This window comes from Canis lupus, chromosome 26 (genome assembly GCF_003254725.2).
Source record: "Canis lupus dingo isolate Sandy chromosome 26, ASM325472v2, whole genome shotgun sequence".
Taxonomy (NCBI): Eukaryota; Metazoa; Chordata; class Mammalia; order Carnivora; family Canidae; genus Canis; species Canis lupus.
In genome coordinates this window covers 35,085,181-35,102,067 of record NC_064268.1, presented here as the reverse complement: position 1 = coordinate 35,102,067, position 16,887 = coordinate 35,085,181, and the positions used below count along the sequence as shown (strand labels likewise).

The following is a 16,887-nucleotide window of genomic DNA, read 5'->3' as shown; positions in this document are numbered from 1 at the left end:
CCCAGGGTCCGGGGATCGAGTCCCACATCGGGCTCCCCACAGGGAGCCTGCTTCTCCCTCTGTCTGTGTCTCTGCCTCTCTCTGTGTGTCTCTCATGAATAAATAAAATCCTTAAAAAAAATTTTTTTTAGTTCAAGTAATATTAAACCCAAATGAATGCACAACCCACCTTCCATAAGAGTGATTATTACTTAGAAGATGGGAATACCTTGATGAAAAAAATGTCTAAAATCATTGATCCTAATTCTAGAGAAATTGGTAAATGTAACTTTATTCCACAAAATAGCCAAATACGTATATATATATTCATTCTGGCAGAAATCTTTGTTATCCCCTTTACACTGTTATCATCTTCTAGCTTTCTAATAAGTACTTAATATCTGAAGATTTCTGAAGTTGAAAGTATCATTTTAATTAGGTATCCTATCACTCAGAGGCAAAGCTTGAACTAACACAATGAAATATCTATTTGTGTCAATGCTGTTGTCTCTTTATTAGATCTCTTCCCCTTAAGTACCTTGTCCCTTTATCTCATGAGTATTTAAGGAACTTCTAAGGTTTGCCATTTCAAGGGCCATGGACATGCTCTAATTGTCTAAATTCCCTGGATAATTGTAATGACTCTCAATTTCTTTTTTTTTTTTTTTTTTTTTTAAAGAGAGAGAGAGAGAGAGGCAGAGACACAGGCAGAGGGAGAAGCAGGCTCCATGCCGGGAGCCCCATGTGGGACTCGATCCTGGGACTCCAAGATCACACCCTGGGTCGAAGGCAGGCGCTAAACCGCTGAGCCACCCAGGGATCCCCTGACTCTCAATTTCTATATAGATTCCAAAATCTATACCATTTAGAACGGAGATGTTGATTGACTCCATCGTGAAAGCTTTATTTTTTTAAGATCTCCTTGATTTTGCAGAACCCACTAAAGATGAGATTAGTATTTCTAACATGATCACGTTATTTATCCATGTGAAATTATTGTTGGTGTTGTGTCATTGACTATGCCTATTTGGGTTAGAAAAAAAAAATAAGAAGAAGAAGAAGAAAAGTAGACCTGGCTGTAAACATCAATTCAGTTGAGACATTTAGAAGGTCAGTTGTGAGAAACTCACTAGCTGGTAGCATAATCAGGCCTCAGATGCAGGATGGTCTACAAAAGGTACAGAGCATCACTTGCAGAAGCACCGTGGTGAGTTCTCAGCGTGGGTGACCCGTGGGGGGTGGGGGGAGGGGGTGGGCCAGAGAGAAATGTCCCAGCGAGATGGTTCTCAGAACTCCTCTGTGCTGGATGTGAGCCTTCGGCCTGCTTCACGACATGTATTTCCTACAAAGAAAATTATTCTTGACAGAAACTTTACCTTGATGGCATATTTAAGCTTCTCTTGATTGCTGCTAATTATCCACTAAGGGCTTCTCTTTCCAAAATATGAAGTTATAATCACAAAGCCATTAGAAGAAACAACAGCAGATCAAAGTTAAGCATCATTAAACCTTATTTAGAGCAGAAAGTAGCATTTGTGATGATAGGTACACGTTATTTTCCTTTGAGATTATGTCTTCATTTAATAAACATTTAGAAATTTACTTAATGATGAGTCAGGAATTGTGCTTCACAACGTGCATATTGAGTAGAAAACTCGTTTTCTAACACTATGGATCTTGCAGTTCTGGAAGCTCTATGGATATAGATTTGTAAGTGCATTTATTTGTGATCTAACTTGATTCTCAATATCATTCTCCACGAGGAGCTCTTTCTCATGGCAAAATTTACATAAACCTCCACAGGAGTCCACTCATGTTTTAATCTATGTCGTCACCTGATCTGAATTATAGATTTAAAGACCCTGCGCTGACTCTCTCGCCCCTCACGTACGAGCGTTAACCACGGTTGTTCACTTTGACTCAGGCACTCATTTAGCCAACAAATATTTTCTGCATCCCTACAAAATGCTACATATAAAGTAGTGAATAAAATGGGCACGTATACCTTGCCTTCATGGTGATAAGGCCCAATGAGGAGGAGAGAGACACACATATTAATGATGCTGGGAGGTCTTCCCTGAGGAAGTGACATTTTATCTAGTTTGGAGCTGAGTTCTGAAGAATTAGCTGGTGTTGGCTAGGCAAGAATTAATTGGTATTACCCAGGCAACTAAGCGCAGAGAGCATTGTAGCCAGGGAAATAGCATTTACAGGGCCCCCTAGGTGGGAAACAAGACTGGCTATTCAAGAAACCCAAATACCATCAAGACTGGGACCTTGAATGTAAAAGTCAGAGATCGGATGTTAAGGATTTAGGAAAATCACTTTAGGCTTGTCAGTTACCAAAAGAGATGAGTTGGTGTATGTTCTAATTGAGCACCCGTTCCTCAGCATTTGGAGGAGTATTGAGTGGAAGCAGAGAACCCACAGTATTTTCCAGGGAACGGTGATGGTAGATAGGACTAGACATAAGAGCAGTGTGAACAGAACCATATGGGGGAAACCAGTAGGTATCCTTAAGGATGTAGATGTTGGTGATGAAGATGAGCATGGTCAATGATGATGCAAGGATTTGGGGTCTAGAAACCAGAGGGAGACAATGGCATTCACTAAAATAGAAGGAAAAAGGGAAGGAACACACACACACACACACACACACACACACACACACACACTAAAAAGGAGAGAGGAGGAGTAGAAGCAAAGCCAGATGCATCACAGGAGCCATGAACAGGGTGCATTTCAAGCATGAGGGAGGAGACGATGATGCTGCATGCTGTCGAGAGTTCTAGAGCGTCGGTTAACAAGCACCAATCGGATCTATCAAACCACTGGTCCATGTTCACTTTGGGATGGGCAGGGATGGAGTCCCCTACCACGGACTGAAAATGAACCTGAGATGAAGAAACAAGGGTCAATGAGTTTCTACGAAATTTTAGGAAATGTCAAGTAAAATAGAAATGTGTAGGGGAAGGATCTGGAGATCCTCAGTATTGATAGAGAAAGGAGCATGTTCAGTCCAGGAGAGGGGAGAGTAGAAAAGTCTAGGCAAGCGGGTCTCAGGTGCTTTTAACTGTCGTAGACAAAAGCGGATTTTGCGATGATTTCTTCCTTAAGTAGATTTTTACTTTTCTGTTTTAATTAGGTAATATTCCTTTAGGTTTAAATGTTATCCCCTCTTTAAAGAACCTGTAAACATTTAAAATTCTCCCAAGAGGACTTAATATTTTTTTCCTGCTATCTTAGCATGAATATGTACATAAGCTCCTCTTCCTGCAGAGACAAGCGGGGCCTCCCCCTGGGCACGGGGAGGAGAGAGGGACCCTGAGCAAGGAGCCCCCAAAATGCCCAAAGATGTAAAGATGCCATTGGGATCACCATCTTGCCCTGCTCTGCTCCCCTCGCCATGCACCTCTCTCTCATTTCCACTTACTCTCCAACTTGTCCCGAAAAATGGATTCTCAGGCTCACGTAGTTCAGAAAGGAAAAAAGTAAACCAGAAAGCTGAAACCGTGGTGGGGAGCTGGCGATAAGGAGTGTGCAATGCAGGCTCCTCTCATCAGGGTGCAAGAAAAAATGAGATGCCCCCCAAAACAGGTGGCAGGATTGACCCTGAAGCAATGCAGTACCGCAGTGCCTTCCTCGGACTCCTTGCAAGAGAACATTCCCTGCGTACGGACCACTCCTTTGGCCCTTCTGGCTGAGTCCAGATAAAAATGTTACTCCTCCTTCCCTAACAAAGTCCTCCAAAGCTCCCCTTCTGTTCACAAGTTCATTTGCAAAGGAACAGGTTAGTCTGGTGTTTTCAGAACAGCTCTGGTGCCAAGCCTCGTTGTTTGACACACGTGACGCAGCGCAAATGTTCTCTTTCGTTACATCTCATTAGCCGAGACAACCCTGTAGCTGCTCACCCTGCTTGTCGCGGGCCAGGCGGTGGCTCTGTGCTCTTTGGCAAGTCACTCAGGCCTTTGGAAATCCACTCCTCAGAGGCATCTCAAAACGACAAAGCTTTGCAAATCCCAACAGAGGTCTGCATTATTCTTCACTTCTCCCCCAGTGCCCCAGGGCGGTCCAGGGTGGAGCAAACATGAGATTCTATGTGCACAATCAGACACACATGGGTTTGCATGTGTGCAACACCCCAGCTTTGAAAATTTGAACTTTTCTTAGGAGGGCTTCTCTGCCAAGCATTTTAGGCTACAGATCTCAGTATCCCCACAGTCTTATCAACCATTTACTTAAACTAACGTGGTCTTGATGGAAGCAGTTCTCAGGGAAATGAGCCTGGAAAATTGTTTTTGCCCCCTGTGGGAAGAATTCAAGTGAGCAATACGCCAATTAAATGGAAAGAACACCGGATGGCTTTCTGAAATCGCCCTCAAGCCAGAACGAGAACTTGCTGACCACTTCCAGGGCTCAGTAGTCAGAAGACTGTCCCGTTATCTGGGCAATAAAACCCGTTTTACATTTTTCTGGCAGGGCAAAGCACAGGAAGGAGACTGAAATTTTCAGCGGTCGGGCCCTGGATGAATGCAAGGGCTCTCTGCTGTGCGAGTGCTCTTGGGTTTTCAAAATCCAGCACATGCAGTCAAGGTGGGAGGAGGCGTGGGCCCATTTCTAGGGCCCCCCAGTGCTCACAGATCAAACCTTGGCTGCGAGTTGTCACTCGAGAGCATCAAAGGCAATGTCTGTTGAAGCCATGGTGATACCGATGCAGTGGCTCTTTTATGCAATGATTTTCAGGATGAAACGACGTGGCCTTGGGTAGGACTGTTTCTTCTTTGTTTCATTAAAAATTGTGAAACGCTCAAAGGCCGTTTATTAATTTCTCCTCGGCAGCATTTATCTGTAAGGCTCCCTGGGTAGCAAGACTTCATAAAGGTGACTCCCAGAATGTCCTTGCGCTGCGACCTTTTGTAATTGACACAGCAGAGGACTGCAGATAATTGAAAATTCTAGCACGGCTGACTTGCTTGGTGCATGCCGACCAACCATTGGATTCCGGGCTGCTCCCTTGTTCTGAAAGGGAAGGACCGTGCTGGACAACCACGGTGGGAAATGACTTTCAGAAGTTCAAGAGCCCGGTAAATCATGAGGATGATTTGGTCCTATGTGGCAATGAGGTCAGAGTTGTCAGAGCCCAAGAAAGAAAAGGGAGCAAGCCAGTGCGTGCGCCTTTTCCATGTGCCGACGTCCCAGAGCCTGTTGGTGATACGGTATTTTTAAAAAAGCAGGATATAGTCATGCCTTGGATAGCCCTTGTGTTCTCAGCAGTGGCAGCTGAAAAGTAATAATCTTCAACTGAAACATCTTTTCCTCTGCAATGCAGGCAGTCTCTCTCCCTGTTGTGAAGACAGCATATGGCATAATGCTAATGCGGCCTTGCATGTGAAGTTGAGCCATTCTCAGGAGAAAACCTTTAGTTTTTTGGTTTGTTTGTTTGTTTTTACATTTTTAAAATTTGACTTCAATCTGCCAACCTGTGGTGTAACACCCAGTGCTCATCCCATCAAGTGGCCTCTTCAGCGCCCATCACCTAGTTACCCCATCCCCCTGCCCACCTCCTCTTCTGCAACCCTTGGTTTGTTTCCCAGAGTTAGGAGTCCCTCATGGTTTGTCTCCCTCTCTAATTTTTCCCCACTCAGTTCCCCTCCTTTCCCTTATAATTCCTTTCACTGTTTCATATATTCCATATAAGAGTGAAACCATATGATGATCGTCTTTCTCCGATTGCCTTACTTCACTCAGCATAATGCCCTCCAGTCCTACCCATGTTGAAGCAAATGGTGGATATTCATCCTTTCTGACGACTGAGTAATATTCCATTCTGTATATACCACATCTTATTTTTTTTTTTAAGATTTTATTTATTCATGAGAGACACAGAGAGAGAGAGGCAGAGACACAGGCAGAGGGAGAAGCAGGCTCCATACAGGGAGGTCGTCCTGGGTCTCCAGGATCACGCCCTGGGCCGGAGGCAGCGCTAAACCGCTGAGCCACCCGGGCTGCCCATGTACCACATCTTCTTTATCCAGTCATCTGTTGAATGAAAACTTTTGAACCTAGGGAGATCAAGGCTGATAGTGTCAATAGAGGTCCCTCTGGTGAGGCCGTGTGCACATACCAAGAGGGTATGGATTGGGGAGGTGTGGGTCTTAGTCACAGCATGGCCCGCGCCAGCTTCTCCGTGTAACCTTGAACCCAAGGTCTAGCGCCTCGCACTAGCATCCCTGGACCGGCTTTTTTTCTAATCTGTAAAAACAATCATCTCAAGTCCTTTCTAGTGTAGATGCTTAGAATGTGGAAGTTAACAAGCCATACCTTTAGACGTGCAACTTCCTATTACATAAACACTATTTCCATGTGCGCTGTGTTCTAAACTTATAATGAAGACATCTTTGTGGTGGGCAACAGAAGACCGACTCCTAAAGGTTATGGAATAACTTGTGGGTCTGTATTTTAATAGAAGTCACTAAGCTACATTTCTCTCCCCTTCGACTCTGAAAATATTGCTGTTAAGTGCTTACTCTATTCCAAATATTTAAATTAAAATTGATGCAGTTTTGCTTGAAGTGGATTCTGATCACTCATAGTAGTTAAATAAATTAGCTTTTAGAAACAGTGGTTTTCATTTTCATCATTATACATACAATTTTCTCTTGCCAATATGACATTTAGATATGATAATAAGCCAGGCTATCTTTCAATAAAATGCCATTTGAAAATTACAGAGTACCTTGGAAACTGGAAATGTTATACCAATACTTCTCCCATGAATCCCTGTAGAAAGAAATGATTTTTAAATAATGAATTAAAATGGCAATGTCAATTGTTTTAATGCAATGAACACAACACACTATGTTAATTTATGTTTCTAAATTGTTATTTGAGGAAGATGAGACATCGTGGAAGTGAAGTATGACTGCTGCTCACAGCCATTTGTGCGTATCACACTATTTTCCCCCGATGCATAAATTGCAAATATTAGTCAATTCTGTGAACTGTATTAATTACTTCAGGCAACCAGCTTATGCTCTTCTATGTCAGATATGTTGGGGTATGAGACAAAAGCTGTCACTCTAATATTCAGAAACTGTGCAAATATTTTAGACAACTTAGATAGATTACTGATTAAACATATTGAATAATAATGATCCTAGGATCCTTGAAAAAGGGATAAAGCAGGTCCCTAAAATGAAGAATTTAAGGCCACTTTTCAGCTTAAGGACTTGGAAGTATGACTCATTGGGTGTATAAGTAACTCCTCATTAGTTTTCCCAAGGATTTTTTTTTTTTTAACTAATACTGATGTTTCTAAAGTGCTGTGTGCTTATTATGGTGGTCAAATTGGCTCATCAAAATGTCACAATTTACTATACATCCATTTTACTGAAGACAATCTTGTTCAAGGATCTGTCCTCCCAAATCAAGATCCCTTGCACCATACTATTCAGTGGATTAATTTTGCACACTCCTCTGGATGGGACTCTCTTTATTATATTAGTTGCCTTAATGATGAAGAATATTCTTTAGTCAATATAACAACTCTTCTTTCCAATTGGGCTCCAAAATTTTCTTTCCTTTTTTTTTTTTTTTTTTTCAAAAAGTTGTCTTGAGACAGAAAAGGCCATTAAAGTGATAAACTTTATCAACAGACTAAATATAGACAGTGCTTTTTTGAGTTTTGGACATGAATGAGGAGAGTAGACAAGCCCCTACCTTTGGAGGGCTGTTGACATACATATTGATTAATATTCCCTTCCATACCGAAACACGTGATCAGAACAACAGCTTCACATGCCAGTGTCCACCGGGAGCGAGTAGGGAGTGCAAGGAATCAGGAGCATAAGTGAAATGGTTCATCACTTAACAAAATGTGATTCCCAGAGCTCATTTTTTAAAAAAACCCAAAGATACAGTAATTGCATTATACAGGGTATGTTTTTCCTAGCTCATATTTTCTACTGTTGATTGCATTCATGAGCCACACTAAGAAACCATAGAAGTCCAATAAGAATATTTCTTCTTCTAAAAAGCTCAACATGTTCCAAACAACTAAATAGATGTTGTTCAAAAACTAAAACATCTTATTCCTTACTCTGACTAAAAGGAAGGCACACTATCTGCCTTACCCAATTTCTTTTATTTACATTATTACTTAAATGCATCTTTAATACCATATTTTGTCAGTGTTTTCCTTTTTTAATGATGTTCTACAAATAAATAAAAATTAAATAATGAGAAATTGATAGTTAATAAGAATTAATGGTTAATAAGAAATTAATTTTACTAGTTTAGACCATTTGAAACTGCCAATAGTTGACCATTTTTAGCCTATTGAAATAGCAATCTCATATGGTTCAATCTATGATTTCAGAAATAATTTCTGATGCTTTGCTTAGTAGAGTACTGAAGAATTGGCCCATTATTGTCCACTGTCATGCTACATTATTTAATTTAGATATTCAGAATTTCCTCCTAGATATGTCAGTCTTCAACTGTAGTCACCACCTTGAAATTTTAATAGTTTCATAAGCATTATACCTAAATCAGCTTGTTCATAAGCTTGTTTTGTGAGACTCAGCCTTTTGCTATTTTTGTAAATCTTGGAAATATCACGCAACTATGCGTATAAACAAGAGTTTTTCAGTGTCAGCACTACTGACATTTGGGGCTGGATAATCCTTGGTTGTGGTGGCTGCCTTGTGCATCAGAGGATGCTTAGCAGCATCCCTGGTCTCTCCCCACTTCTGAGCTCTTTACTCTCCACCTTTCCGATGCCAGATGAGTGGGATTTTTCCACACCAACAACCAGCTCTCTCTCCGGATTCTGACTGAACGTCCCACAGTTCCAGTCAGTTCTGACACTCATGACCAGGAGTCAGCACATACCCCACAGGTGATGTGCTTGGTCCCACAAGATTTCCTCCACTCCAGACACCACTCAGTCCCCGACATTATCACCTATGTTCTGACCAATGGATAAAAATTCACGGGTTCCCATGACCTCTTCTTCAACTTCTATAATTTTCTAGAATGGTTCATAAAACTTGGGAAAACAGTTTAGCTACCATTACCAGTTTATTACAATGGATACAACTTAGGAACAGCCAAATTGAAGGCTGGCATGGGCGGGTGGGCACAGAACTTCCACGCCCTCTCTGAATACATCACCCTCCCAGCATATTGGTGTATTTACCAACCCCAGAGCTCTCCTCATCCGACTGTTTAGGAGCTTTAATGGAGACTTCATTATGTGGGCAGAATTGATCAGATCATTGGCCACTGATGATGGAAGTCAAGCTGTAGGCCCTTAGCCCTCTCCAGTTGCAGGGGTGGGAAGGGCTGAAGGTTTTGACACTCTCATCTGGGCTGCTCTTTCTTGGCCAGCCACTACCCTGAAGCCATCCAGGAGCCACAGCCACCATCATCATCTCATTGGCATGCCAAAGACCCAGTTCCCATTCTAGAGAGTCCTAGGGCCTTAGGGGCTCTGTATCAAGCACCAAGGACAAACACCAAATATATAATATCCCATTACATCACACCACTAGAAACCAATAGCATATCCTCCACCCACCCCTCAAGTCATGAAAATCAAAAATGTCTTTAGAAATTGCCAGATATTTGCTGGGAGGGAAAGAGAAAAGGACAAAATTGCCCCTGATTAAGAATCATTGATATAAGTAGGAGGCAAATAAATACAAAATTATTGGGAGGGGCACTGAAATGATATTCATATCAGTACAGACCTTAATCAAATGTTGAAAATGAGCCTTACTTCCCTATAGTTTCACTTCCGGGAGAAAAATTTAGGAACAAAAAAAAAAAAAAAAAAGTATCACAGTTGCCATCAGACAAGACTTTTGCTCCAGAAAAGCATGGTTTGCAAAACTGTGATTAACTCAAGTGCTTAGAATACAACTGAATTACGCAAAATAATTAATCCACATTCAGTTACGATTCCTAGGTTTCTCCCCAATACTCAAGATTTAAAAAAAAAAAATATTCTCCATCAAAGAGCAGAATTTTAAGCATTATGGGACAATTAACTCACCAAGAAAATCTGGCTCACCAGGATGCTAAAACTTTGTTATTAGATGCTTTGTTGTTACTGTTGTAAGGTGCTAGACTTTTTTTTGTTTTAAGATGTTAGAGTTACTGGGTTTTTACAAGCTGGAAAGCACTGCCTGTTTGTTCTATACATTGTTGACTGACATTTTTCACATTAGATTCTAAGCCACTATAGTAGTCTCAAATGTAATTACTTTGTGTACAATACAGTGTTCTTTCTATTCATACAAACCCTTGGGTTATAATAGTTAAACATGGCATTGCATTAAGATGGAAAACACAAAAACAGGTTTTAGGTACAACAAACATCTATAATAGAAGACTGGTATTACATTGGTAATCTGACACGAGTGTATATTGTTAAATTCAATATCCTACAAAAGAGGATGAATGTCTCAGAGGCAACAAAGGGGGTGGTTTTGAGGACCAGAAGTCACAAATATGACGGCCTCTCCAAGCAGCTGCATTTTTACAAGTTCTGTCTACATGGTTTCATTAACGTTTAGAAATGAAGGGCAATGACATTCTTTAAATTCCACTTTTGTGGTAATCACAAACAATAGATCCTGCCAACACAGTGCTGTGTGGTCCTCCTGGCACCCATTGACATGACGACTATTCCGCATATACTTCAAGGAGCCAAACAGCCGTGAGTCTAGCTCCCTGTTGATTGAGGAAAGAACCAGAATCAATTAGAATCGGCCATGTCAATCCTTGAGGTGTTGTCATCTGTGCATCCTTAGGCAGAAAGCGGATGTTTGAAATGCAGAGGATGTTGGGATTTCTGTGTCAGAGAAGAAGGTATGCAAGGACTAGGAATACAGATGATCTGGGATAGTTAAAAAAAAAAAAAAAATCCAGAGGTGAATAATAAAATAGGAGTCTCCTGGATTGTTATAAAAGAATAAACCTCTAGAGTGTTTTTTCAAACTATGGGTTAAGAAACCCCTAAGGAATATTGAAGTTCATGTCGCTAATCATGACCAGCTTTTATTATTCCATATACATAGTTGTATTGATTTTTTTCCCATTATGTTCATTTATACATGTAATATATAGGATATATTTTCCCATATATATAATGGGTATAAAGGATAAGTTTGACAATATATTTCTCAATGTAACTGTACTCAAAAAAATTTGGAAACTTAGATCAATATAAGCCCCTCTCCACCCCTCAATTCCGTTGTACTAGTAACTAAAATTTCAGTTTACTTTTGAAAAACAGGTGGTTTCTCTTGTGGGCATTGAATACTTAGATTTATCTTATGGCTACCACCTCCTTGATCAGTTGGGTACCTTGAAAATGTTTGCAGTGGGCTCCAAGGAGGAGACAAGAAAGAGAGAGGGCCAGGGCACACAGCTTCCCATATGCAGATCATGTGTCAATTAGAGATGAGCTTGTAATGTCACTTCCATATTCAAGGGACAGCACATCATTATTGCGGAGAACGAAGTCGACATTTTTCGGTTCAAATATACCAAGCGTATAACTAGACAAAGAGAATACAAAAGAAAGGATAGGTTCCCTCTCCTGTTGAGAAATTGAAAATCTAATGAATGCAACAATTGCACTTGTGTTAATAACAGGGGAGATAGGGATGTGAGACAAGCATTTGGAAAGAGCATCTCTGTCAGTCTAAGGATTTTATCTATTTTTTTTTTTTTCAAAACAGCCTCCTAAGCAAAGGACAATTATGGGGATGTGAGCCAACGGAGGATTTAGCTCATGTAGATTTGTTTGCAAATATCTATGGATTTTGTCATCTGCAGCGTTAGAAGATGTGTTTGTCAAAGAAGTTTTGATAAAATGCAGTTTAAAGCTTCCTCTATACTTAGCAGCCTCCCTGATCCTGCCCCCACCCAGCCACCCCTGTCCTGCCAACACAGTGCTGTGTGGTCCTCCTGGCACCCATTGACATGACGACTATTCCCCACATACTTCAAGGAGCCAAACAGCCGTGAGTCTAGCTCCTAGACTCACGGAAGGGGTGGGTTTTTTTTTTTTAAAGGTGCATGGGCATTTTATTTTATATTTTTTTTGCATGGGCATTTTATTTTTTTTTAATTTTTTTAATAAATTTATTTTTTATTGGTGTTCAATTTACCAACCCCGGGGCCAGGTGACATAAGTGTTTCACTCATTGCTTTTGGACCTACCTCCATTTGCCAGTCACCTGATTGGTTGAACACCAGCCTTCACTGTCTTTCCAGAGTGACCTTGATCAGGTTGTAATATGTGGATTCCAAGTTTACAGGTGCAACAAAAACTAAAGATAAACTTACCTTGCGTTGGGAGACTGCTGTCAGCTTCGTAGAGCTGCCTCCTTCATAATGAGGGTTCTCATTTATATTCTTAGGCTCGCTCTTCAGAACTTGAAAGCTTTAATAACCCTGCAATCACTGCAGATGCTTATCAATGTGGGTTTATCTGTACTTATTAAAGACATAGACAGTAAATATTTGCTATAAAATAGAGGATAAGCCCCTACTTATGAAAAATCTCAGCAACGAGAAAGTTCAAATAGTCAAATTAGTTTTGCTATGCTGGATACTAATGATAGTGAGGGCCAGACATTGCCAAACTGTAAAACAAAGCCTCGTTCACATTCAGTGCTTCATTCTATTTCGTTGAACATTAATGATTTATCCATGTAACTTTTGCAAAGAAAATACCAGTTAATGAAAATGCCCAAGTGATCAAAACAACCCAAATCCCAGAGAATCTGAAAAATGTAAGTGTATTCTATTGAAACAGAATATATTATTACATACATCTGAAAGCACTTAAATATGAAAATGCTGTGTAAATATAATCCCGTTCTACTTAAGTTTTTAAGAATTATCATCACACTGATAATTAATGACAAAAATGGCTAGCATTTGTTGGCCACTTATCCTGTGCCGGGCTTCATATTGATTACCTCATTTAATCCAAACAATAATTCTATGAGGCGAATATTCTTATTTTCTTTAATTTTTACAGATAAGGAAACCGAGGTCTGGAAGGATTAATCCCAGGGCCTCTCAGCTTGTAAATGATGAGCATGGGGATTCACACTGGCCCCCAGCTCCCTGCTGCCAAAGCCCAGGTGTGAACTTCCAGAACCCTAACCATGTCACATGCCTATGTGCATGAGATAAATATTTGGAACGTATTATTACTGTTATTTCTATCAGAGAAGGTCATATAATGAACCTGTCCCCTAATAAACATCGCCCGGACTCAAGTTAACAACTTTGCACCACAGGCATTTCATCTAATTCCTGTTACAGATTTTTATTATTTACTGAGCTCTTTGGAACACATCATTAACACCCTATCATTCCCTGTAAGGACCCCCCGTCGTATGTATCTTGGAAGAGTAGTTACAGGTTTCATAACTACAGGGTCATTGCTGCTCCTGACAAAGAGTATTGTTGTCATTCAATCCTCCGTTTTCTCTGATCTCTCTCTTTTTATGGTTGATTGGCTTGACTTGAGGTCAAAACAAATCTCGTACATTGTGTTGGGTTCTCTCTCCATTCATCTAGAAGAGCACCCCAATCGCTCTGGTGGGGTGTTGCGGAAACCAGCCCGCTGTCCTGGAATGGGTCCCCATTTCAGATTTGTCTTACTGTCTCTAAGTGGTGTCATCCTCCTCGTCTGTCTCTATCCTATCTATATTTTTCATAGAGGATCCTCAAGCCTAAAGGATTAATTAAATTCACATTCAGATTTTCATGGCAAGAAAGCTCCCCAGGACGCCAGTGTACTTCGGTATCGCATCGTAGCAGAAGGCAAACTGTGTCTGGTTGTTCTATTTTCCGCCACTTGAAGCTGGATCATTGCTCTGGGAGTATTCCTACATTGTCAAGTTTCCATCAACCTTCTGTTAGACGTTTTAATAGCAATGCAGGTCACTGCCTGAGTCAATTAGCTCATTAGGCTTTACCGCCATCATTATCCATTTCCATCATTCTTTCCATATCTGCTAACTGGGATTTTCTAAAAACACTCCCCATCACCGGCTAAGAATCTAATAGACTCCTGACCCCCGTGCTATTCATTTAAGACAGGCAGGATGAATGCTTTTTATCCTTCCCCATTAATTACCAGTTTCCTGAGTAATTGATGCCTTAATTACCTCTTAGTGGCAAATGAGGTGCTTCTTTTTTAAATTTTAGTTTTGGCTCTTTTTTTTTTTTTTTGCTATCATTATGAATTCATGGGTGTTTGTACATTCAGTGTGTTAGGTTGGCTCTTCCTTTAGTGGCCAACGGCTCTCTTGCTTTCTGAACCAGGTGTCCCAGGTTCCTTGGTTTCTTTTGTCCCCTTGAGAAATGGTGGACCTGAAATCTGCCATTTCTTGAGGAACCCTGGTTCCTTTTAGTCAAAAGTGGCACTAAGCATGGTCACTGCTACTGGGTCTCTCTGCTTCGAGGCCTTTTTTGTAGTAAAAAAGCAAGGGAATGACTTTTTGAAATAAGTATATCCTGTAACTCACCATATGCTCCGTGTGATCTCGTACCATCCGTGCCGTATTCTAAGCAGCATATTAGGAACGAGGTTAGGATTCCTCACACGTGACTTTCACATCAGACTTTTCAGGTCTTCTGATTTCCTACCTAGATTCATACTTCAAAGGGACTTTTTATTATTTTAAGAAGCAGTCAAGGATGAGAATTTAGCTTGTGATATCAATTAAACCCCCAAATTTCCCACATAGCATAACCTCCACAGAGCTGGTGGTTTCCAAGATCCTCATCTATTTATATAAATAAAACTTTAAAAAAAATGTGTATTCCTTTAGATGTCAGACTTTGTTTGCATTAGAAATTCCTTTCTAGGGCGCCTGGGTGGCTCAGGCGGTTAAGCATCTGACGCGTCATCTCAGTGCAGGTCTTGAAAAGAAATTCATCTCTTGCCTTGGGTTTTAAGGAGACTGAGGCCCGGTCTCTGAGTTTTAGAAAACATGGTATGCCATAGCGTTTTATTCTTTATTTCAACCCAAGCAACTTTCCCAGCAGACAGATGGTTGAGGCAAGGGCTTTGCCGTGCCCTCCGCTGACTTCAGGCTTTGCCAAGAGCTTCATTTTGGTGCCACTGGAATGACCTTCGGGGTCCCTCCTTTTATAATTCCTCATGGAGAGGAAGCGCCAACAGTTATCAGTGACTGCGACCAACTTCTCCAGGACCCCGGACTGCCCTGGTCTGAGTTTCTTCAATTCTCCTTTCGCAGAGGAGATACTAAGGAAAATATGCCACTTTAGAAACTGTCCTGATTTCTACTGTGGGAAAAGCAAAGAGAAGTGGTGTCTGTTTTCTCCGTGAAAAAACCACATGCAAATTCTAACATTTTATTCAACCATTTAAAGCATCTTTTAATTCCCCAACTTTTTATTGACTAGGATCTTTATTTCAGGGAACTGTGTGCCTTTGTCTTCAAATAATTAAGACTTTGATTTTTTAAAAAATCATGTAATTTATTTATTTAAAGGTTTAATCTATTTATTCATGAGACACACAGAGATAGAGGCAGAGAGACATAGGCAAAGGGAGGAGGAGGCTCCCTATGGGGAGTCTGATGTGGGATTCAGTCCAGGACCCCAGGTCACTCCCTGAGCCGAAAGCAGATGCTCAAACACGGAGCCACCCGGGTCCCCCTTAATAATATAATTTAAGACAGAGCAAAACGTAAACCTTCCTTGCTGGAAGGAAGCATTATAACCAGTTTCGTCAGATCCCTTCAGAGAGTCAGATATAATTAGCTTGTATTGAAGTAAAATTGATTGCTTCTTTTTAATTTATAACATTTTAGGGCAAAATGTAGGAAGTAATCAATATTCTGGACAGAGCTCCAGAGAGCTTTTATAAGACTGACTTGTCAAATCCTCTGATGTGAATTGAAGAATTCTTTTTCTATTGTAGATGTTTCTCTAAAACTTAGCTGTATCATTCAGTGATATTTACTAGAGATTAAACTGTATTTTATCAAGAGTGTAACAAAGAACTAGTTTTTGCCAAGATAATTTGTGTTTTACCTTCCATGGTAACACACAATGCAAGTAGGACAATGAAATATAAAGAAGGAAACAAAAACTCCCCCAAATCTCTCCACCAGATAACTAGTTCTCAATAGAAAGAGTTCAGTTCTTTTCGCTAGAAACATAATTTCTTATTTAGTTAAGATCCACCATTATTCTATATCATTTATGAAACACTCTCTACATTCTTACCCGTCTGAATAATTGAGGCTCCTAATGAAAAATAACACTGTCAAAGTAGATGGAAAAAGGAGGTGTTTTACCATCCATTCTTGGTCCACAGTTTCCATGGAAACCTGACGGTTATGACAATAGAAGGGAATGATGACTGTTAACCGAAGATAAAATGATCACAGGATTAAATACTTAAGGTTGTACTTAACAAGCACCAAGGAATTAATATTTGAGCCATTTAAGTAGTAAAGAGAAAATGAAATACATAGTGGGTAAGAAAAAAAATAACAGGACTAATGTTGGCTCCGTCAAGTTTCCATTTGTGTGATTTGTGTCTCTGCCTTTAACAGTGAGGAGCTAAATATTGAAACAGCATTTAATTAACAGCATTCAATATAGAAAAAATCGAAAGCAAGTAGCAGTTAAGTCATCCGTGGTAAGGAATTTGAAAAAAATAATCTTTTTTTTAAAAATATTTTATTTATTTATTTATTTGAGAGAGCAAGCGAGCGAGCAGGAGTAGGGGAGCAGCAGGCAGAGGGAGAAGGAGAAGCAAACTCCCCACTGAGCAGGGAGCCTGACCTGGGGCTCAATCCCAGGACCCTGAGATCATGACCTGAGCTGAAGGGAGAT

At 40.5% G+C, this 16,887-nt stretch overlaps 1 protein-coding gene and 1 long non-coding RNA gene across 9 annotated transcripts in view; one reads left to right on the top strand and one right to left on the bottom strand.

The window, feature by feature from the left end:
* The window catches only part of PRKG1 (protein kinase cGMP-dependent 1), a 1,199,334-nt gene that overhangs the window by 1,085,771 nt on the left and 96,676 nt on the right, over nt 1-16,887 (top strand). The window lies entirely within an intron of this gene.
* LOC112656203 (uncharacterized) lies at nt 10,344-16,376 on the bottom strand. 2 transcript variants are annotated; one of them, XR_003134185.3, is made up of 5 exons: nt 16,273-16,376; nt 14,541-15,324; nt 12,340-12,484; nt 11,353-11,546; nt 10,344-10,882 (listed from the first exon to the last, which is right to left on the bottom strand). It is a non-coding gene; the product is annotated as an uncharacterized LOC112656203 (long non-coding RNA). The 2 variants fall into 2 exon arrangements; XR_003134184.3 differs by lacking the exon at nt 14,541-15,324.